Source organism: Oncorhynchus nerka, linkage group LG28 (assembly GCF_034236695.1).
Source record: "Oncorhynchus nerka isolate Pitt River linkage group LG28, Oner_Uvic_2.0, whole genome shotgun sequence".
Taxonomy (NCBI): Eukaryota; Metazoa; Chordata; class Actinopteri; order Salmoniformes; family Salmonidae; genus Oncorhynchus; species Oncorhynchus nerka.
In genome coordinates, this window is record NC_088423.1 from 84,723,051 (window position 1) to 84,747,743 (window position 24,693).

Consider the following 24,693-nt stretch of genomic DNA (forward strand, 5'->3'; position numbering starts at 1 on the left):
GCCACACTATTTATACCAGAGAGGCTGAGAAAACACTTAGAAACCGGCAAACAATATGAAGTAGTGTAAAACGTTGGGAAAGGAATTGCCTGCTGTTACGGTCCCACAGTATATACGTAGATGGAGCATATGAGAGCTTTAAGCCCCCACCCAGCAGTAAAACAGTATAGATGTACACCAGCCCCCAACCCAGCAGTAAAACAGTATGGATGTACACCAGCCCCCACCCAGCAGTAAAACAGTATAGATGTACACCAGCCCCCACCCAGCAGTAAAACAGTATAGATGTACACCAGCCCCCACCCAGCAGTAAAACAGTATGGATGTACACCAGCCCCCAACCAGCAGTAAAACAGTATGGATGTACACCAGCCCCCACCCAGCAGTAAAACAGTATGGATGTACACCAGCCCCCACCCAGCAGTAAAACAGTATAGATGTACACCAGCCCCACCCAGCAGTAAAACAGTATAGATGTACACCAGCCCCCACCCAGCAGTAAAACAGTATGGATGTACACCAGCCCCCACCCAGCAGTAAAACAGTATAGATGTACACCAGCCCCCACCCAGCAGTAAAACAGTATGGATGTACACCAGCCCCCAACCAGCAGTAAAACAGTATAGATGTACACCAGCCCCCACCCAGCAGTAAAACAGTATGGATGTACACCAGCCCCCAACCAGCAGTAAAACAGTATAGATGTACACCAGCCCCCAACCAGCAGTAAAACAGTATGGATGTACACCAGCCCCCAACCAGCAGTAAAACAGTATGGATGTACACCAGCCCCCAACCAGCAGTAAAACAGTATGGATGTACACCAGCCCCCACCCAGCAGTAAAACAGTATGGATGTACACCAGCCCCCAACCAGCAGTAAAACAGTATAGATGTACACCAGCCCCCACCCAGCAGTAAAACAGTATAGATGTACACCAGCCCCCACCCAGCAGTAAAACAGTATGGATGTACACCAGCCCCCACCCAGCAGTAAAACAGTATGGATGTACACCAGCCCCAAACCAGCAGTAAAACAGTATAGATGTACACCAGCCCCCAACCAGCAGTAAAACAGTATAGATGTACACCAGCCCCCAACCAGCAGTAAAACAGTATGGATGTACACCAGCCCCCAACCAGCAGTAAAACAGTATGGATGTACACCAGCCCCCAACCAGCAGTAAAACAGTATAGATGTACACCAGCCCCCACCCAGCAGTAAAACAGTATAGATGTACACCAGCCCCCAACCAGCAGTAAAACAGTATAGATGTACACCAGCCCCCAACCAGCAGTAAAACAGTATAGATGTACACCAGCCCCCAACCAGCAGTAAGACAGTATAGATGTACACCAGCCCCCAACCAGCAGTAAGACAGTATAGATGTACACCAGCCCCCAACCAGCAGTAAAACAGTATAGATGTACACCAGCCCCCACCCAGCAGTAAAACAGTATGGATGTACACCAGCCCCCAACCAGCAGTAAAACAGTATAGATGTACACCAGCCCCCAACCAGCAGTAAAACAGTATAGATGTACACCATCCCACAACCAGCAGTAAAACAGTATGGATGTACACCAGCCCCCAACCAGCAGTAAAACAGTATGGATGTACACCAGCCCCCAACCAGCAGTAAAACAGTATAGATATACACCAGCCCCCCACCCAGCAGTAAAACAGTATAGATGTACACCAGCCCCCAACCAGCAGTAAGACAGTATAGATGTACACCAGCCCCCAACCAGCAGTAAGACAGTATAGATGTACACCAGCCCCCACCCAGCAGTAAAACAGTATAGATGTACACCAGCCCCAACCAGCAGTAAAACAGTATGGATGTACACCAGCCCCCAACCAGCAGTAAAACAGTATAGATGTACACCAGCCCCCAACCAGCAGTAAAACAGTATAGATGTACACCAGCCCCCACCCAGCAGTAAAACAGTATAGATGTACACCAGCCCCCAACCAGCAGTAAAACAGTATGGATGTACACCAGCCCCCAACCAGCAGTAAAACAGTATAGATGTACACCAGCCCCCAACCAGCAGTAAAACAGTATGGATGTACACCAGCCCCCAACCAGCAGTAAAACAGTATAGATGTACACCAGCCCCCACCCAGCAGTAAAACAGTATAGATGTACACCAGCCCCCAACCAGCAGTAAAACAGTATGGATGTACACCAGCCCCCAACCAGCAGTAAAACAGTATAGATGTACACCAGCCCCCAACCAGCAGTAAAACAGTATAGATGTACACCAGCCCCCACCCAGCAGTAAAACAGTATGGATTTACACCAGCCCCCAACCAGCAGTAAAACAGTATAGATGTACACCAGCCCCCACCCAGCAGTAAAACAGTATGGATGTACACCAGCCCCCAACCAGCAGTAAAACAGTATAGATGTACACCAGCCCCCAACCAGCAGTAAAACAGTATGGATGTACACCAGCCCCCAACCAGCAGTAAAACAGTATGGATGTACACCAGCCCCCACCCAGCAGTAAAACAGTATGGATGTACACCAGCCCCAACCAGCAGTAAAACAGTATGGATGTACACCAGCCCCCAACCAGCAGTAAAACAGTATAGATGTACACCAGCCCCAACCAGAAGTAAAACAGTATAGATGTACACCAGCCCCCAACCAGCAGTAAAACAGTATGGATGTACACCAGCCCCCAACCAGCAGTAAAACAGTATAGATGTACACCAGCCCCCACCCAGCAGTAAAACAGTATGGATGTACACCAGCCCCCAACCAGCAGTAAAACAGTATGGATGTACACCAGCCCCCACCCAGCAGTAAAACAGTATGGATGTACACCAGCCCCCAACCAGCAGTAAAACAGTATGGATGTACACCAGCCCCCAACCAGCAGTAAAACAGTATAGATGTACACCAGCCCCCACCCAGCAGTAAAACAGTATGGATGTACACCAGCCCCCACCCAGCAGTAAAACAGTATAGATATACACCAGCCCCCAACCAGCAGTAAAACAGTATAGATGTACACCAGCCCCAACCAGCAGTAAAACAGTATGGATGTACACCAGCCCCCAACCAGCAGTAAAACAGTATGGATGTACACCAGCCCCCACCCAGCAGTAAAACAGTATGGATGTACACCAGCCCCCAACCAGCAGTAAAACAGTATAGATGTACACCAGCCCCCACCCAGCAGTAAAACAGTATAGATGTACACCAGCCCCCACCCAGCAGTAAAACAGTATGGATGTACACCAGCCCCCACCCAGCAGTAAAACAGTATGGATGTACACCAGCCCCAAACCAGCAGTAAAACAGTATAGATGTACACCAGCCCCCAACCAGCAGTAAAACAGTATAGATGTACACCAGCCCCCACCCAGCAGTAAAACAGTATAGATGTACACCAGCCCCCAACCAGCAGTAAAACAGTATAGATGTACACCAGCCCCCAACCAGCAGTAAAACAGTATAGATGTACACCAGCCCCCAACCAGCAGTAAGACAGTATAGATGTACACCAGCCCCCAACCAGCAGTAAGACAGTATAGATGTACACCAGCCCCCAACCAGCAGTAAAACAGTATAGATGTACACCAGCCCCCACCCAGCAGTAAAACAGTATGGATGTACACCAGCCCCCAACCAGCAGTAAAACAGTATAGATGTACACCAGCCCCCAACCAGCAGTAAAACAGTATAGATGTACACCATCCCACAACCAGCAGTAAAACAGTATGGATGTACACCAGCCCCCAACCAGCAGTAAAACAGTATGGATGTACACCAGCCCCCAACCAGCAGTAAAACAGTATAGATATACACCAGCCCCCCACCCAGCAGTAAAACAGTATAGATGTACACCAGCCCCCAACCAGCAGTAAGACAGTATAGATGTACACCAGCCCCCAACCAGCAGTAAGACAGTATAGATGTACACCAGCCCCCACCCAGCAGTAAAACAGTATAGATGTACACCAGCCCCCAACCAGCAGTAAAACAGTATGGATGTACACCAGCCCCCAACCAGCAGTAAAACAGTATAGATGTACACCAGCCCCCAACCAGCAGTAAAACAGTATAGATGTACACCAGCCCCCACCCAGCAGTAAAACAGTATAGATGTACACCAGCCCCCAACCAGCAGTAAAACAGTATGGATGTACACCAGCCCCCAACCAGCAGTAAAACAGTATAGATGTACACCAGCCCCCACCCAGCAGTAAAACAGTATAGATGTACACCAGCCCCCAACCAGCAGTAAAACAGTATAGATGTACACCAGCCCCCAACCAGCAGTAAAACAGTATAGATGTACACCAGCCCCCAACCAGCAGTAAGACAGTATAGATGTACACCAGCCCCAACCAGCAGTAAGACAGTATAGATGTACACCAGCCCCCAACCAGCAGTAAAACAGTATAGATGTACACCAGCCCCCAACCAGCAGTAAAACAGTATAGATGTACACCAGCCCCCACCCAGCAGTAAAACAGTATGGATGTACACCAGCCCCCAACCAGCAGTAAAACAGTATAGATGTACACCAGCCCCCAACCAGCAGTAAAACAGTATGGATGTACACCAGCCCCCAACCAGCAGTAAAACAGTATGGATGTACACCAGCCCCCACCCAGCAGTAAAACAGTATGGATGTACACCAGCCCCCAACCAGCAGTAAAACAGTATGGATGTACACCAGCCCCCAACCAGCAGTAAAACAGTATGGATGTACACCAGCCCCCACCCAGCAGTAAAACAGTATGGATGTACACCAGCCCCCACCCAGCAGTAAAACAGTATAGATATACACCAGCCCCCAACCAGCAGTAAAACAGTATAGATGTACACCAGCCCCCAACCAGCAGTAAAACAGTATAGATGTACACCAGCCCCCACCCAGCAGTAAAACAGTATAGATGTACACCAGCCCCCACCCAGCAGTAAAACAGTATAGATGTACACCAGCCCCCAACCAGCAGTAAAACAGTATAGATGTACACCAGCCCCCAACCAGCAGTAAAACAGTATGGATGTACACCAGCCCCCAACCAGCAGTAAAACAGTATGGATGTACACCAGCCCCCACCCAGCAGTAAAACAGTATGGATGTACACCAGCCCCCAACCAGCAGTAAAACAGTATAGATGTACACCAGCCCCCACCCAGCAGTAAAACAGTATGGATGTACACCAGCCCCCAACCAGCAGTAAAACAGTATAGATGTACACCAGCCCCCACCCAGCAGTAAAACAGTATAGATGTACACCAGCCCCCAACCAGCAGTAAAACAGTATAGATGTACACCAGCCCCCAACCAGCAGTAAAACAGTATAGATGTACACCAGCCCCCAACCAGCAGTAAAACAGTATAGATGTACACCAGCCCCCAACCAGCAGTAAGACAGTATAGATGTACACCAGCCCCCAACCAGCAGTAAAACAGTATAGATGTACACCAGCCCCCACCCAGCAGTAAAACAGTATAGATGTACACCAGCCCCCAACCAGCAGTAAAACAGTATAGATGTACACCAGCCCCCAACCAGCAGTAAGACAGTATAGATGTACACCAGCCCCCAACCAGCAGTAAAACAGTATAGATGTACACCAGCCCCCACCCAGCAGTAAAACAGTATAGATGTACACCAGCCCCCAACCAGCAGTAAAACAGTATAGATGTACACCAGCCCCCAACCAGCAGTAAAACAGTATGGATGTACACCAGCCCCCAACCAGCAGTAAAACAGTATGGATGTACACCAGCCCCCACCCAGCAGTAAAACAGTATGGATGTACACCAGCCCCCAACCAGCAGTAAAACAGTATAGATGTACACCAGCCCCCACCCAGCAGTAAAACAGTATGGATGTACACCAGCCCCCACCCAGCAGTAAAACAGTATAGATGTACACCAGCCCCCACCCAGCAGTAAAACAGTATAGATGTACACCAGCTCCCACCCAGCAGTAAAACAGTATAGATGTACACCAGCCCCCAACCAGCAGTAAAACAGTATAGATGTACACCAGCCCCCACCCAGCAGTAAAACAGTATGGATGTACACCAGCCCCAAACCAGCAGTAAAACAGTATAGATGTACACCAGCCCCCAACCAGCAGTAAAACAGTATAGATGTACACCAGCCCCCAACCAGCAGTAAAACAGTATGGATGTACACCAGCCCCCAACCAGCAGTAAAACAGTATGGATGTACACCAGCCCCCAACCAGCAGTAAAACAGTATAGATGTACACCAGCCCCCACCCAGCAGTAAAACAGTATAGATGTACACCAGCCCCCAACCAGCAGTAAAACAGTATAGATGTACACCAGCTCCAACCAGCAGTAAAACAGTATAGATGTACACCAGCCCCCAACCAGCAGTAAGACAGTATAGATGTACACCAGCCCCCAACCAGCAGTAAGACAGTATAGATGTACACCAGCCCCCAACCAGCAGTAAAACAGTATAGATGTACACCAGCCCCCACCCAGCAGTAAAACAGTATGGATGTACACCAGCCCCCAACCAGCAGTAAAACAGTATAGATGTACACCAGCCCCCAACCAGCAGTAAAACAGTATAGATGTACACCAGCCCACAACCAGCAGTAAAACAGTATGGATGTACACCAGCCCCCAACCAGCAGTAAAACAGTATAGATGTACACCAGCCCCCAACCAGCAGTAAAACAGTATGGATGTACACCAGCCCCCAACCAGCAGTAAAACAGTATAGATATACACCAGCCCCCACCCAGCAGTAAAACAGTATAGATGTACACCAGCCCCCACCCAGCAGTAAAACAGTAGGGATGTACACCAGCCCCCACCCAGCAGTAAAACAGTATAGATGTACACCAGCCCCCACCCAGCAGTAAAACAGTATAGATGTACACCAGCCCCCACCCAGCAGTAAAACAGTATAGATGTACACCAGCCCCCAACCAGCAGTAAAACAGTATGGATGTACACCAGCCCCCACCCAGCAGTAAAACAGTATAGATGTACACCAGCCCCCAACCAGCAGTAAAACAGTATGGATGTACACCAGCCCCCAACCAGCAGTAAAACAGTATGGATGTACACCAGCCCCCAACCAGCAGTAAAACAGTATAGATGTACACCAGCCCCCACCCAGCAGTAAAACAGTATAGATGTACACCAGCCCCCAACCAGCAGTAAAACAGTATAGATGTACACCAGCTCCAACCAGCAGTAAAACAGTATAGATGTACACCAGCCCCCAACCAGCAGTAAGACAGTATAGATGTACACCAGCCCCCAACCAGCAGTAAGACAGTATAGATGTACACCAGCCCCCAACCAGCAGTAAAACAGTATAGATGTACACCAGCCCCCACCCAGCAGTAAAACAGTATGGATGTACACCAGCCCCCAACCAGCAGTAAAACAGTATAGATGTACACCAGCCCCCAACCAGCAGTAAAACAGTATAGATGTACACCAGCCCACAACCAGCAGTAAAACAGTATGGATGTACACCAGCCCCCAACCAGCAGTAAAACAGTATAGATGTACACCAGCCCCCAACCAGCAGTAAAACAGTATGGATGTACACCAGCCCCCAACCAGCAGTAAAACAGTATAGATATACACCAGCCCCCACCCAGCAGTAAAACAGTATAGATGTACACCAGCCCCCACCCAGCAGTAAAACAGTAGGGATGTACACCAGCCCCCACCCAGCAGTAAAACAGTATAGATGTACACCAGCCCCACCCAGCAGTAAAACAGTATAGATGTACACCAGCCCCCACCCAGCAGTAAAACAGTATAGATGTACACCAGCCCCCAACCAGCAGTAAAACAGTATGGATGTACACCAGCCCCCACCCAGCAGTAAAACAGTATAGATGTACACCAGCCCCCACCCAGCAGTAAAACAGAATGGATGTACACCAGCCCCCAACCAGCAGTAAAACAGTATAGATGTACACCAGCCCCCAACCAGCAGTAAAACAGTATGGATGTACACCAGCCCCCACCCAGCAGTAAAACAGTATAGATGTACACCAGCCCCCACCCAGCAGTAAAACAGTATGGATGTACACCAGCCCCCAACCAGCAGTAAAACAGTATAGATGTACACCAGCCCCCAACCAGCAGTAAAACAGTATGGATGTACACCAGCCCCCACCCAGCAGTAAAACAGTATAGATGTACACCAGCCCCCACCCAGCAGTAAAACAGTATAGATGTACACCAGCCCCCACCCAGCAGTAAAACAGTATAGATGTACACCAGCCCCCACCCAGCAGTAAAACAGTATAGATGTACACCAGCCCCCACCCAGCAGTAAAACAGTATAGATGTACACAAGCCCCCAACCAGCAATAAGACAGTATAGACATACACCAGCCCCTACGACAGCAGCAGTAAGACAGTATAGACATACACCAGCACCTACGACAGCAGCAGTAAGACAGTAGACATACACCAGCCCCTACGACAGCAGCAGTAAGACAGTATAGACATACACCAGCCCCTACGACAGCAGCAGTAAGACAGTATAGACATACACCAGCCCCTACGACAGCAGCAGTAAGACAGTATAGACATACACCAGCCCCTACGACAGCAGCAGTAAGACAGTATAGACATACACCAGCCCCTACGACAGCAGGAGTAAGACAGTATAGACATACACCAGGCCCTACGACAGCAGCAGTAAGACAGTATAGACATACACCAGCACCTACGACAGCAGCAGTAAGACAGTATAGACATACACCAGCCCCTACGACAGCAGCAGTAAGACAGTATAGACATACACCAGCCCCTACGACAGCAGCAGTAAGACAGTATAGACATACACCAGCCCCTACGACAGCAGCAGTAAGACAGTATAGACATACACCAGCCCCTACGACAGCAGCAGTAAGACAGTATAGACATACACCAGCCCCTACGACAGCAGCAGTAAGACAGTGTAGACATACACCACCCCCTACGACAGCAGCAGTAAGACAGTATAGACATACACCAGCCCCTACGACAGCAGCAGTAAGACAGTATAGACATACACCAGCCCCTACGACAGCAGCAGTAAGACAGTATAGACATACACCAGCCCCTACGACAGCAGCAGTAAGACAGTATAGACATACACCAGCCCCTACGACAGCAGCAGTAAGACAGTATGGATGTACACCAGCCCCTACGACAGCAGCAGTAAGACAGTATAGACATACACCAGCCCCTACGACAGCAGCAGTAAGACAGTATAGACATACACCAGCCCATACGACAGCAGCAGTAAGACAGTATGGATGTACACCAGCCCCTACGACAGCAGCAGTAAGACAGTATAGACATACACCAGCCCCTACGACAGCAGCAGTAAGAAAGTATAGACATACACCAGGCCCTACGACAGCAGCAGTAAGACAGTATAGACATACACCAGCCCCTACGACAGCAGCAGTAAGACAGTATAGACATACACCAGCCCCTACGACAGCAGCAGTAAGACAGTATAGACATACACCAGCCGCTACGACAGCAGGAGTAAGACAGTATAGACATACACCAGCCTCTACGACAGCAGCAGTAAGACAGTATAGACATACACCAGCCCCTACGACAGCAGCAGTAAGACAGTATAGACATACAACAGCCCCTACGACAGCAACAGTAAGACAGTATAGACATACACCAGCCCCTACGACAGCAGCAGTAAGACAGTATAGACATACACCAGCCCCTACGACAGCAGCAGTAAGACAGTATAGACATACACCAGCCCCTACGACATCAGCAGTAAGACAGTATGGATGTACACCAGCCCCTACGACAGCAGCAGTAAGACAGTATAGACATACACCAGCCCCTACGACAGCAGCAGTAAGACAGTATAGACATACACCAGCCCCTACGACAGCAGCAGTAAGACAGTATAGACATACACCAGCCCCTACGACAGCAGCAGTAAGACAGTATGGATGTACACCAGCCCCTACGACAGCAGCAGTAAGAAAGTATAGACATACACCAGGCCCTACGACAGCAGCAGTAAGACAGTATAGACATACACCAGCCCCTACGACAGCATCAGTAAGACAGTATAGACATACACCAGCCCCTACGACAGCAGCAGTAAGACAGTATGGATGTACACAAGCCCCTACGACAGCAGCAGTAAGACAGTATAGACATACACCAGCCCCTACGACAGCAGCAGTAATAAAGTATAGACATACACCAGGCCCTACGACAGCAGCAGTAAGACAGTATAGACATACACCAGCCCCTACGACAGCAGCAGTAAGACTGTATAGACATACACCAGCCCCTACGACAGCAGCAGTAAGACAGTATAGACGTACACCAGCCCCTACGACAGCAGCAGTAAGACAGTATGGATGTACACCAGCCCCTACGACAGCAGCAGTAAGACAGTATAGACATACACCAGCCCCTACGACAGCAGCAGTAAGACAGTATAGACATACACCAGCCCCTACGACAGCAGCAGTAAGACAGTATGGATGTACACCAGCCCCTACGACAGCAGCAGTAAGACAGTATAGACATACACCAGCCCCTACGACAGCAGCAGTAAGAAAGTATAGACATACACCAGGCCCTACGACAGCAGCAGTAAGACAGTATAGACATACACCAGCCCCTACGACAGCAGCAGTAAGACAGTATAGACATACACCAGCCCCTACGACAGCAGCAGTAAGACAGTATGGATGTACACCAGCCCCTACGACAGCAGCAGTAAGACTGTATAGACATACACCAGCCCCTACGACAGCAGCAGTAAGACAGTATAGACATACACCAGCCCCTACGACAGCAGCAGTAAGACAGTATGGATGTACACCAGCCCCTACGACAGCAGCAGTAAGACTGTATAGACATACACCAGCTCCTACGACAGCAGCAGTAAGACTGTATAGACATACACCAGCCCCTACGACAGCAGCAGTAAGACAGTATAGACATACACCAGCCCCTACGACAGCAGCAGTAAGACAGAATAGACATACACCAGCCCCTACGACAGCAGCAGTAAGACAGTGTAGACATACACCAGCCCCTACGACAGCAGGAGTAAGACAGTATAGACATACACCAACCCCTACGACAGCAGCAGTAAGACAGTATGGATGTACACCAGCCCCTACGACAGCAGCAGTAAGACTGTATAGACGTACACCAGCCCCTACGACAGCAGCAGTAAGACAGTATAGACATACACCAGCCCCTACGACAGCAGGAGTAAGACAGTATAGACATACACCAGGCCCTACGACAGCAGCAGTAAGACAGTATAGACATACACCAGCACCTACGACAGCAGCAGTAAGACAGTATAGACATACACCAGCCCCTACGACAGCAGCAGTAAGACAGTATAGACATACACCAGCCCCTACGACAGCAGCAGTAAGACAGTATAGACATACACCAGCCCCTACGACAGCAGCAGTAAGACAGTATAGACATACACCAGCCCCTACGACAGCAGCAGTAAGACAGTATAGACATACACCAGCCCCTACGACAGCAGCAGTAAGACAGTATAGACATACACCAGCACCTACGACAGCAGCAGTAAGACAGTATAGACATACACCAGCCCCTACGACAGCAGCAGTAAGACAGTATAGACATACACCAGCCCCTACGACAGCAGCAGTGAGACAGTATAGACATACACCAGCACCTACGACAGCAGCAGTAAGACAGTATAGACATACACCAGCCCCTACGACAGCAGCAGTAAGACAGTATAGACATACACCAGCCCCTACGACAGCAGCAGTAAGACAGTATAGACATACACCAGCCCCTACGACAGCAGCAGTAAGACAGTATAGACATACACCAGCCCCTACGACAGCAGCAGTAAGACAGTATAGACATACACCAGCCCCTACGACAGCAGCAGTAAGACAGTATAGACATACACCAGCCCCTACGACAGCAGCAGTAAGACAGTATAGACATACACCAGCACCTACGACAGCAGCAGTAAGACAGTATAGACATACACCAGCACCTACGACAGCAGCAGTAAGACAGTATAGACATACACCAACCCCTACGACAGCAGCAGTAAGACAGTATGGATGTACACCAGCCCCTACGACAGCAGCAGTAAGACTGTATAGACGTACACCAGCCCCTACGACAGCAGCAGTAAGACAGTATAGACATACACCAGCCCCTACGACAGCAGGAGTAAGACAGTATAGACATACACCAGCACCTACGACAGCAGCAGTAAGACAGTATAGACATACACCAGCCCCTACGACAGCAGCAGTAAGACAGTATAGACATACACCAGCCCCTACGACAGCAGCAGTAAGACAGTATAGACATACACCAGCACCTACGACAGCAGCAGTAAGACAGTATAGACATACACCAGCCCCTACGACAGCAGCAGTAAGACAGTATAGACATACACCAGCCCCTACGACAGCAGCAGTGAGACAGTATAGACATACACCAGCACCAACGACAGCAGCAGTAAGACAGTATAGACATACACCAGCCCCTACGACAGCAGCAGTAAGACAGTATAGACATACACCAGCCCCTACGACAGCAGCAGTAAGACAGTATAGACATACACCAGCCCCTACGACAGCAGCAGTAAGACAATATAGACATACACCAGCCCCTACGACAGCAGCAGTAAGACAGTATAGACATACACCAGCCCCTACGACAGCAGCAGTAAGACAGTATAGACATACACCAGCCCCTACGACAGCAGCAGCATAAGACAGTATAGACATACACCAGCACCTACGACAGCAGCAGTAAGACAGTATAGACATACACCAGCACCTACGACAGCAGCAGTAAGACAGTATAGACATACACCAACCCCTACGACAGCAGCAGTAAGACAGTATGGATGTACACCAGCCCCTACGACAGCAGCAGTAAGACTGTATAGACGTACACCAGCCCCTACGACAGCAGCAGTAAGACAGTATAGACATACACCAGCCCCTACGACAGCAGCAGTAAGACAGTATAGACATACACCAGCACCTACGACAGCAGCAGTAAGACAGTATAGACATACACCAGCACCTACGACAGCAGCAGTAAGACAGTATAGACATACACCAACCCCTACGACAGCAGGAGTAAGACAGTATAGACATACACCAGGCCCTACGACAGCAGGAGTAAGACAGTATAGACATACACCAGGCCCTACGACAGCAGCAGTAAGACAGTATAGACATACACCAGCACCTACGACAGCAGCAGTAAGACAGTATAGACATACACCAGCCCCTACGACAGCAGCAGTAAGACAGTATAGACATACACCAGCCCCTACGACAGCAGCAGTAAGACAGTATAGACATACACCAGCCCCTACGACAGCAGCAGTAAGACAGTATAGACATACACCAGCCCCTACGACAGCAGCAGTAAGACAGTATAGACATACACCAGCCCCTACGACAGCAGCAGTAAGACAGTATAGACATACACCAGCACCTACGACAGCAGCAGTAAGACAGTATAGACATACACCAGCCCCTACGACAGCAGCAGTAAGACAGTATAGACATACACCAGCACCTACGACAGCAGCAGTAAGACAGTATAGACATACACCAGCCCCTACGACAGCAGCAGTAAGACAGTATAGACATACACCAGGCCCTACGACAGCAGCAGTAAGACAGTATAGACATACACCAGCACCTACGACAGCAGCAGTAAGACAGTATAGACATACACCAGCCCCTACGACAGCAGCAGTAAGACAGTATAGACATACACCAGCCCCTACGACAGCAGCAGTAAGACAGTATAGACATACACCAGCCCCTACGACAGCAGCAGTAAGACAGTATAGACATACACCAGCCCCTACGACAGCAGCAGTAAGACAGTATAGACATACACCAGCCCCTACGACAGCAGCAGTAAGACAGTATAGACATACACCAGCACCTACGACAGCAGCAGTAAGACAGTATAGACATACACCAGCCCCTACGACAGCAGCAGTAAGACAGTATAGACATACACCAACCCCTACGACAGCAGCAGTAAGACAGTATGGATGTACACCAGCCCCTACGACAGCAGCAGTAAGACTGTATAGACGTACACCAGCCCCTACGACAGCAGCAGTAAGACAGTATAGACATACACCAGCACCTACGACAGCAGCAGTAAGACAGTATAGACATACACCAGCCCCTACGACAGCAGCAGTAAGACAGTATAGACATACACCAGCCCCTACGACAGCAGCAGTAAGACAGTATAGACATACAGCAGCCCCTACGACAGCAGCAGTAAGACAGTATAGACATACACCAGCACCTACGACAGCAGCAGTAAGACAGTATAGACATACACCAGCACCTACGACAGCAGCAGTAAGACGGTATAGACATACACCAGCCCCTACGACAGCAGCAGTAAGACGGTATAGACATACACCAGGCCCTACGACAGCAGCAGTAAGACAGTATAGACATACACCAGCCCCTACGACAGCAGCAGAAAGACAGTATAGACATACACCAGCCCCTACGACAGCAGCAGTAAGACAGTATAGACATACACCAACCCCTACGACAGCAGCAGTAAGACAGTATGGATGTACACCAGCCCCTACGACAGCAGCAGTAAGACTGTATAGACGTACACCAGCCCCTACGACAGCAGCAGTAAGACAGTATAGACATACACCAGCCCCTACGACAGCAGGAGTAAGACAGTATAGACATACACCAGGCCCTACGACAGCAGCAGTAAGACAGTATAGACATACACCAGCACCTACGACAGCAGCAGTAAGACAGTATAGACATACACCAGCCCCTACGACAGCAGCAGTAAGACAGTATAGACATACACCAGCCCCTACGACAGCAGCAGTAAGACAGTATAGACATACACCAGCCCCTACGACAGCAGCAGTAAGACAGTATAGACATACACCAGCCCCTACGACAGCAGCAGTAAGACAGTATAGACATACACCAGCACCTACGACAGCAGCAGTAAGACAGTATAGACATACACCAGCCCCTACGACAGCAGCAGTAAGACAGTATAGACATACACCAGCACCTACGACAGCAGCAGTAAGACAGTATAGACATACACCAGCCCCTACGACAGCAGCAGTAAGACAGTATAGACATACACCAGCCCCTACGACAGCAGCAGTAAGACAGTAAATAAATCAAATCAAATCAAATCAAATCTTATTTGTCACATACACATGGTTAGCAGATGTTAATGCGAGTGTAGCGAAATGCTTGTGCTTCTAGTTCCGACAATGCAGTGATAACCAACAAGTAATCTAACTAACAATTCCAAAACTACTGTCTTATACACAGTGTAAGGCGATAAGGAATATGTACATAAGGATATATGAATGAGTGATGGTACAGAGCAGCATACAGTAGATGGTATCGAGTACAGTATATACATATGAGATGAGTATGTAGACAAAGTAAACAAAGTGGCATAGTTAAAGTGGCTAGTGACATAAGAATGCAGTCGATGATCTAGAGTACAGTATATACATATGCATATGAGATGAATAATGTAGGGTAAGTAACATTATATAAGGTAGCATTGTTTAAAGTGGCTAGTGATATATTTACATCATTTCCCATTATTAAAGTGGCTGGAGTTGGGTCAGTGTCAATGACAGTGTGTTGGCAGCAGCCACTCAATGTTAGTGGTGGCTGTTTAACAGTCTGATGGCCTTGAGATAGAAGCTGTTTTTCAGTCTCTCGGTCCCAGCTTTGATGCACCTGTACTGACCTCGCCTTCTGGATGATAGCGGGGTGAACAGGCAGTGGTTCGGGTGGTTGATGTCCTTGATGATCTTTATGGCCTTCCTGTAACATCGGGTGGTGTAGGTGTCCTGGAGGGCAGGTAGTTTGCCCCCGGTGATGCGTTGTGCAGACCTCACTACCCTCTGGAGAGCCTTACGGTTGAGGGCGGAGCAGTTGCCGTACCAGGCGGTGATACAGCCCGCCAGGATGCTCTCGATTGTGCATCTGTAGAAGTTTGTGAGTGCTTTTGATGACAAGCCGAATTTCTTCAGCCTCCTGAGGTTGAAGAGGCGCTGCTGCGCCTTCTTCACGACGCTGTCAGTGTGAGTGGACCAATTCAGTTTGTCTGTGATGTGTATGCCGAGGAACTTAAAACTTGCTACCCTCTCCACTACTGATCCATCGATGTGGATAGGGGGGTGTTCCCTCTGCTGTTTCCTGAAGTCCACAATCATCTCCTTAGTTTTGTTGACGTTGAGTGTGAGGTTATTTTCCTGACACCACACTCCGGGGGCCCTCACCTCCTCCCTGTAGGCCGTCTCGTCGTTGTTGGTAATCAAGCCTACCACTGTTGTGTCGTCCGCAAACTTGATGATTGAGTTGGAGGCGTGCATGGCCACGCAGTCGTGGGTGAACAGGGAGTACAGGAGAGGGCTCAGAACGCACCCTTGTGGGGCCCCCGTGTTGAGGATCAGCGGGGAGGAGATGTTGTTGCCTACCCTCACCACCTGGGGGCGGCCCGTCAGGAAGTCCAGTACCCAGTTGCACAGGGCGGGGTCGAGACCGTAAACACACCGGCCAGCTGGTCTGCGCATGCTCTGAGGGCGCGGCTGGGGATGCCGTCTGGGCCTGCAGCCTTGCGAGGGTTAACACGTTTAAATGTCTTACTCACCTCGGCTGCAGTGAAGGAGAGACCGCATGTTTTCGTTGCAGGCCGTGTCAGTGGCACTGTATTGTCCTCAAAGCGGGCAAAAAAGTTATTTAGTCTGCCTGGGAGCAAGACATCCTGGTCCGTGACTGGGCTGGGTTTCTTCTTGTAGTCCGTGATTGACTGTAGACCCTGCCACATGCCTCTTGTGTCTGAGCCATTGAATTGAGATTCCACTTTGTCTCTGTACTGACGCTTAGCTTGTTTAATAGCCTTGCGGAGGGAATAGCTGCATTGTTTATATTCGGACATATTACCAGACACCTTGCCCTGATTAAAAGCAGTGGTTTGCGCTTTCAGTTTCACGCGAATGCTGCCATCAATCCACGGTTTCTGGTTTGGGAATGTTTTAGACATACACCAGCCCCTACGACAGCAGCAGTAAGACAGTATAGACATACACCAGCACCTACAACAGCAGCAGTAAGACAGTATAGACATACACCAGCACCTACGACAGCAGCAGTAAGACAGTATAGACATACACCAGCCCCTACGACAGCAGCAGTAAGACAGTATAGACATACACCAGGCCCTACGACAGCAGCAGTAAGACAGTATAGACATACACCAGCCCCTACGACAGCAGCAGTAAGACAGTATAGACATACACCAGCCCCTACGACAGCAGCAGTAAGACTGTATAGACATACACAAGCCCCTACGACAGCAGCAGTAAGACAGTATAGACATACACCAGCCCCTACGACAGCAGCAGTAAGACAGTATAGACATACACCAGCCCCTACGACAGCAGCAGTAAGACAGTATGGATGTACACCAGCCCCTACGACAGCAGCAGTAAGACAGTATAGACATACACCAGCCCCTACGACAGCAGCAGTAAGACAGTGTAGACATACACCACCCCCTACGACAGCAGCAGTAAGACAGTATAGACATACACCAGCCCCTACGACAGCAGCAGTAAGACAGTATAGACATACACCAGCCCCTACGACAGCAGCAGTAAGACAGTATAGACATACACCAGCCCCTACGACAGCAGGAGTAAGACAGTATAGACATACACCAGCCCCTACGACAGCAGCAGTAAGACTGTATAGACATACACCAACCCCTACGACAGCAGCAGTAAGACAGTATGGATGTACACCAACCCCTACGACAGCAGCAGTAAGACAGTATGGATGTACACCAGCCCCTATGACAGCAGCAGTAAGACTGTATAGACATACACCAGCTCCTACGACAGCAGCAGTAAGACTGTATAGACATACACCAGCCCCTACGACAGCAGCAGTAAGACAGACTAGACATACACCAGCACCTACGACAGCAGCAGTAAGACAGTATAGACATACACCAGCCCCTACGACAGCAGCAGTAAGACAGTATAGACATACACCAGGCCCTACGACAGCAGGAGTAAGACAGTATAGACATACACCAGCACCTACGACAGCAGCAGTAAGACAGTATAGACATACACCAGGCCCTACGACAGCATGAGTAAGACAGTATAGACATACACCAGCACCTACGACAGCAGCAGTAAGACAGTGTAGACATACACCAGGCCCTACGACAGCAGGAGTAAGACAGTATAGACATACACCAGCCCCTACGACAGCAGGAGTAAGACAGTATAGACATACACCAGCCCCTACGACAGCAGCAGTAAGACTGTATAGACATACACCAGCCCCTACGACAGCAGCAGTAAGACAGTATAGACATACACCAACCCCTACGACAGCAGCAGTAAGACAGTATGGAAGTACACCAGCCCCTACGACAGCAGCAGTAAGACAGTGTAGACATACACCAGGCCCTACGACAGCAGGAGTAAGACAGTATAGACATACACCAGCCCCTACGACAGCAGCAGTAAGACAGTATAGACATACACCAGCCCCTACGACAGCAGCAGTAAGACTGTATAGACATACACCAGCCCCTACGACAGCAGCAGTAAGACAGTGTAGACATACACCAGCCCCTACGACAGCAGGAGTAAGACAGTATAGACATACACCAGCCCCTACGACAGCAGGAGTAAGACAGTATAGACATACACCAGCCCCTACGACAGCAGGAGTAAGACAGTATAGACATACACCAGCCCCTACGACAGCAGCAGTAAGACTGTATAGACATACACCAGCCCCTACGACAGCAGCAGTAAGACAGTATAGACATACACCAACCCCTACGACAGCAGCAGTAAGACAGTATAGACATACACCAGCCCCTACGACAGCAGCAGTAAGACAGTATAGACATACACCAGCCCCTACGACAGCAGGAGTAAGACAGTATAGACATACACCAGCCCCTACGACAGCAGCAGTAAGACTGTATAGACATACACCAGCCCCTACGACAGCAGCAGTAAGACAGTATAGACATACACCAACCCCTACGACAGCAGCAGTAAGACAGTATGGAAGTACACCAGCCCCTACGACAGCAGCAGTAAGACAGTGTAGACATACACCAGCCCCTACGACAGCAGGAGTAAGACAGTATAGACATACACCAACCCCTACGACAGCAGCAGTAAGACAGTATGGATGTACACCAGCCCCTACGACAGCAGCAGTAAGACAGTGTAGACATACACCAGCCCCTACGACAGCAGGAGTAAGACAGTATAGACATACACCAACCCCTACGACAGCAGCAGTAAGACAGTATGGATGTACACCAACCCCTACGACAGCAGCAGTAAGACAGTATGGATGTACACCAGCCCCTACGACAGCAGCAGTAAGACTGTATAGACATACACCAGCTCCTACGACAGCAGCAGTAAGACTGTATAGACATACACCAGCCCCTACGACAGCAGCAGTAAGACAGAATAGACATACACCAGCACCTACGACAGCAGCAGTAAGACAGTATAGACATACACCAGCCCCTACGACAGCAGCAGTAAGACAGTATAGACATACACCAGGCCCTACGACAGCAGGAGTAAGACAGTATAGACATACACCAGCACCTACGACAGCAGCAGTAAGACAGTATAGACATACACCAGCCCCTACGACAGCAGGAGTAAGACAGTATAGACATACACCAGCCCCTACGACAGCAGGAGTAAGACAGTATAGACATACACCAGCCCCTACGACAGCAGCAGTAAGACTGTATAGACATACACCAGCCCCTACGACAGCAGCAGTAAGACAGTATAGACATACACCAACCCCTACGACAGCAGCAGTAAGACAGTATAGACATACACCAGCCCCTACGACAGCAGCAGTAAGACAGTATAGACATACACCAGCCCCTACGACAGCAGGAGTAAGACAGTATAGACATACACCAGCCCCTACGACAGCAGCAGTAAGACTGTATAGACATACACCAGCCCCTACGACAGCAGCAGTAAGACAGTATAGACATACACCAACCCCTACGACAGCAGCAGTAAGACAGTATGGAAGTACACCAGCCCCTACGACAGCAGCAGTAAGACAGTGTAGACATACACCAGCCCCTACGACAGCAGGAGTAAGACAGTATAGACATACACCAACCCCTACGACAGCAGCAGTAAGACAGTATGGATGTACACCAGCCCCTACGACAGCAGCAGTAAGACAGTGTAGACATACACCAGCCCCTACGACAGCAGGAGTAAGACAGTATAGACATACACCAACCCCTACGACAGCAGCAGTAAGACAGTATGGATGTACACCAACCCCTACGACAGCAGCAGTAAGACAGTATGGATGTACACCAGCCCCTACGACAGCAGCAGTAAGACTGTATAGACATACACCAGCTCCTACGACAGCAGCAGTAAGACTGTATAGACATACACCAGCCCCTACGACAGCAGCAGTAAGACAGAATAGACATACACCAGCACCTACGACAGCAGCAGTAAGACAGTATAGACATACACCAGCCCCTACGACAGCAGCAGTAAGACAGTATAGACATACACCAGGCCCTACGACAGCAGGAGTAAGACAGTATAGACATACACCAGCACCTACGACAGCAGCAGTAAGACAGTATAGACATACACCAGCCCCTACGACAGCAGGAGTAAGACAGTATAGACATACACCAGCCCCTACGACAGCAGCAGTAAGACTGTATAGACATACACCAGCCCCTACGACAGCAGCAGTAAGACAGTATAGACATACACCAGCCCCTACGACAGCAGCAGTAAGACTGTATAGACATACACAAGCCCCTACGACAGCAGCAGTAAGACAGTATAGACATACACCAGCCCCTACGACAGCAGCAGTAAGACAGTATGGATGTACACCAGCCCCTACGACAGCAGCAGTAAGACAGTATAGACATACACCAGCCCCTACGACAGCAGCAGTAAGACAGTGTAGACATACACCACTCCCTACGACAGCAGCAGTAAGACAGTATAGACATACACCAGCCCCTACGACAGCAGCAGTAAGACAGTATAGACATACACCAGCCCCTACGACAGCAGCAGTAAGACAGTATAGACATACACCAGCCCCTACGACAGCAGCAGTAAGACAGTATAGACATACACCAGCCCCTACGACAGCAGCAGTAAGACAGTATAGACATACACCAGCACCTACGACAGCAGCAGTAAGACAGTATAGACATACACCAGCCCCTACGACAGCAGCAGTAAGACAGTATGGATGTACACCAGCCCCTACGACAGCAGCAGTAAAACGGTATAGACATACACCAGCCCCTACGACAGCAGCAGTAAGACAGTATGGATGTACACCTGCCCCTACGACAGCAGCAGTAAGACAGTATAGACATACACCAGCCCCTACGACAGCAGCAGTAAGACAGTATAGACATACACCAGCCCCTATGACAGCAGCAGTAAGACAGTATGGATGTACACCAGCCCCTACGACAGCAGCAGTAAGACAGTATAGACATACACCAGCCCCTACGACAGCAGCAGTAAGACAGTATAGACATACACCAGCCCCTACGACAGCAGCAGTAAGACAGTATAGACATACACCAGCCCCTACGACAGCAGCAGTAAGACAGTATGGATGTACACCAGCAGCAGTAAGACAGTATAGACATACACCAGCCCCACGACAGCAGCAGTAAGACAGTATGGATGTACACCAGCCCCTACGACAGCAGCAGTAAGACTGTATAGACATACACCAGCTCCTACGACAGCAGCAGTAAGACAGTATGGATGTACACCAGCCCCTACGACAGCAGCAGTAAGACTGTATAGACATACACCAACTCCTACGACAGCAGCAGTAAGACTGTATAGACATACACCAGCCCCTACGACAGCAGCAGTAAGACAGTATAGACATACACCAGCCCCTACGACAGCAGCAGTAAGAAAGTATAGACATACACCAACCCCTACGACAGCAGCAGTAAGACTGTATAGACATACACCAGCCCCTACGACAGCAGCAGTAAGACAGTATAGACATACACCAACCCCTACGACAGCAGCAGTAAGACAGTATGGAAGTACACCAGCCCCTACGACAGCAGCAGTAAGACAGTGTAGACATACACCAGCCCCTACGACAGCAGGAGTAAGACAGTATAGACATACACCAGCCCCTACGACAGCAGCAGTAAGACAGTGTAGACATACACCAGCCCCTACGACAGCAGGAGTAAGACAGTGTAGACATACACCAACCCCTACGACAGCAGCAGTAAGACAGTATGGATGTACACCAGCCCCTACGACAGCAGCAGTAAGACAGTGTAGACATACACCAGCCCCTACGACAGCAGGAGTAAGACAGTATAGACATACACCAACCCCTACGACAGCAGCAGTAAGACAGTATGGATGTACACCAACCCCTACGACAGCAGCAGTAAGACAGTATGGATGTACACCAGCCCCTACGACAGCAGCAGTAAGACTGTATGGATGTACACCAGCCCCTACGACAGCAGCAGTAAGACTGTATAGACATACACCAGCTCCTACGACAGCAGCAGTAAGACAGAATAGACATACACCAGCACCTACGACAGCAGCAGTAAGACAGAATAGACATACCCTTGGGTTGTGCCGTGGCGGAGATCTTTGTGGGCTATACTCGGCCTTGTCTCAGGATGGTAAGTTGGTGGTTGAAGATATCCCTCTAGTGGTGTGGGGGCTGTGCTTTGGCAAAGTGGGTGGGGTTATATCCTTCCTGTTTGGCCCTGTCCGGGGGTGTCCTCGGATGGGGCCACAGTGTCTCCTGACCCCTCCTGTCTCAGCCTCCAGTATTTATGCTGCATTAGTTTATGTGTCGGGGGGCTAGGGTCAGTTTGTTATATCTGGAGTACTTCTCCTGTCCTATTCGGTGTCCTGTGTGAATCTAAGTGTGCGTTCTCTAATTCTCTCCTTCTCTCTTTCTTTCTCTCTCTCGGAGGACCTGAGCCCTAGGACCATGCCCCAGGACTACCTGACATGATGACTCCTTGCTGTCCCCAGTCCACCTGGCCATGCTGCTGCTCCAGTTTCAACTGACCTGAGCCCTAGGACCGTGCCCCAGGACTACCTGACATGATGACTCCTTGCTGTCCCCAGTCCACCTGACTGTGCTGCTGCTCCAGTTTCAACTGTTCTGCCTTATTATTATTCGACCATGCTGGTCATTTATGAACATTTGAACATCTTGGTCATGTTCTGTTATAATCTCTACCCGGCACAGCCAGAAGAGGACTGGCCACCCCACATAGCCTGGTTCCTCTCTAGGTTTCTTCCTAGGTTTTGGCCTTTCTAGGGAGTTTTTCCTAGCCACCGTGCTTTTACACCTGCATTGTTTGCTGTTTGGGGTTTTAGGCTGGGTTTCTGTACAGCACTTTGAGATATCAGCTGATGTACGAAGGGCTATATAAATAAATTTGATTTGATTTGATTTGACATACTCCAGCACCTACGACAGCAGCAGTAAGACAGTATAGACATACACCAGCCCCTACGACAGCAGCAGTAAGACAGTATAGACATACACCAGCCCCTACGACAGCAGCAGTAAGACAGTATAGACATACACCAGGCCCTACGACAGCAGGAGTAAGACAGTATAGACATACACCAGCACCTACGACAGCAGCAGTAAGACAGTATAGACATACACCAGGCCCTACGACAGCAGGAGTAAGACAGTATAGACATACACCAGGCCCTACGACAGCAGGAGTAAGACAGTATAGACATACACCAGCACCTACGACAGCAGCAGTAAGACAGTATAGACATACACCAGCTCGTACGACAGCAGCAGTAAGACAGAATAGACATACACCAGCACCTACGACAGCAGCAGTAAGACAGAATAGACATACACCAGCACCTACGACAGCAGCAGTAAGACAGTATAGACATACACCAGCCCCTACGACAGCAGCAGTAAGACAGTATGGATGTACACCAACCCCTACGACAGCAGCAGTAAGACAGTATGGATGTACACCAGCCCCTACGACAGCAGCAGTAAGACTGTATAGACATACACCAGCTCCTACGACAGCAGCAGTAAGACAGTATAGACATACACCAGCCCCTACGACAGCAGCAGTAAGACAGAATAGACATACACCAGCACCTACGACAGCAGCAGTAAGACAGTATAGACATACACCAGCCCCTACGACAGCAGCAGTAAGACAGTATAGACATACACCAGGCCCTACGACAGCAGGAGTAAGACAGTATAGACATACACCAGCACCTACGACAGCAGCAGTAAGACAGTATAGACATACACCAGGCCCTACGACAGCAGGAGTAAGACGGTATAGACATACACCAGCACCTACGACAGCAGCAGTAAGACTGTATAGACATACACCAGCCCCTACGACAGCAGCAGTAAGACAGTATAGACATACACCAACCCCTACGACAGCAGGAGTAAGACAGTATAGACATACACCAGCCCCTACGACAGCAGCAGTAAGACTGTATAGACATACACCAGCCCCTACGACAG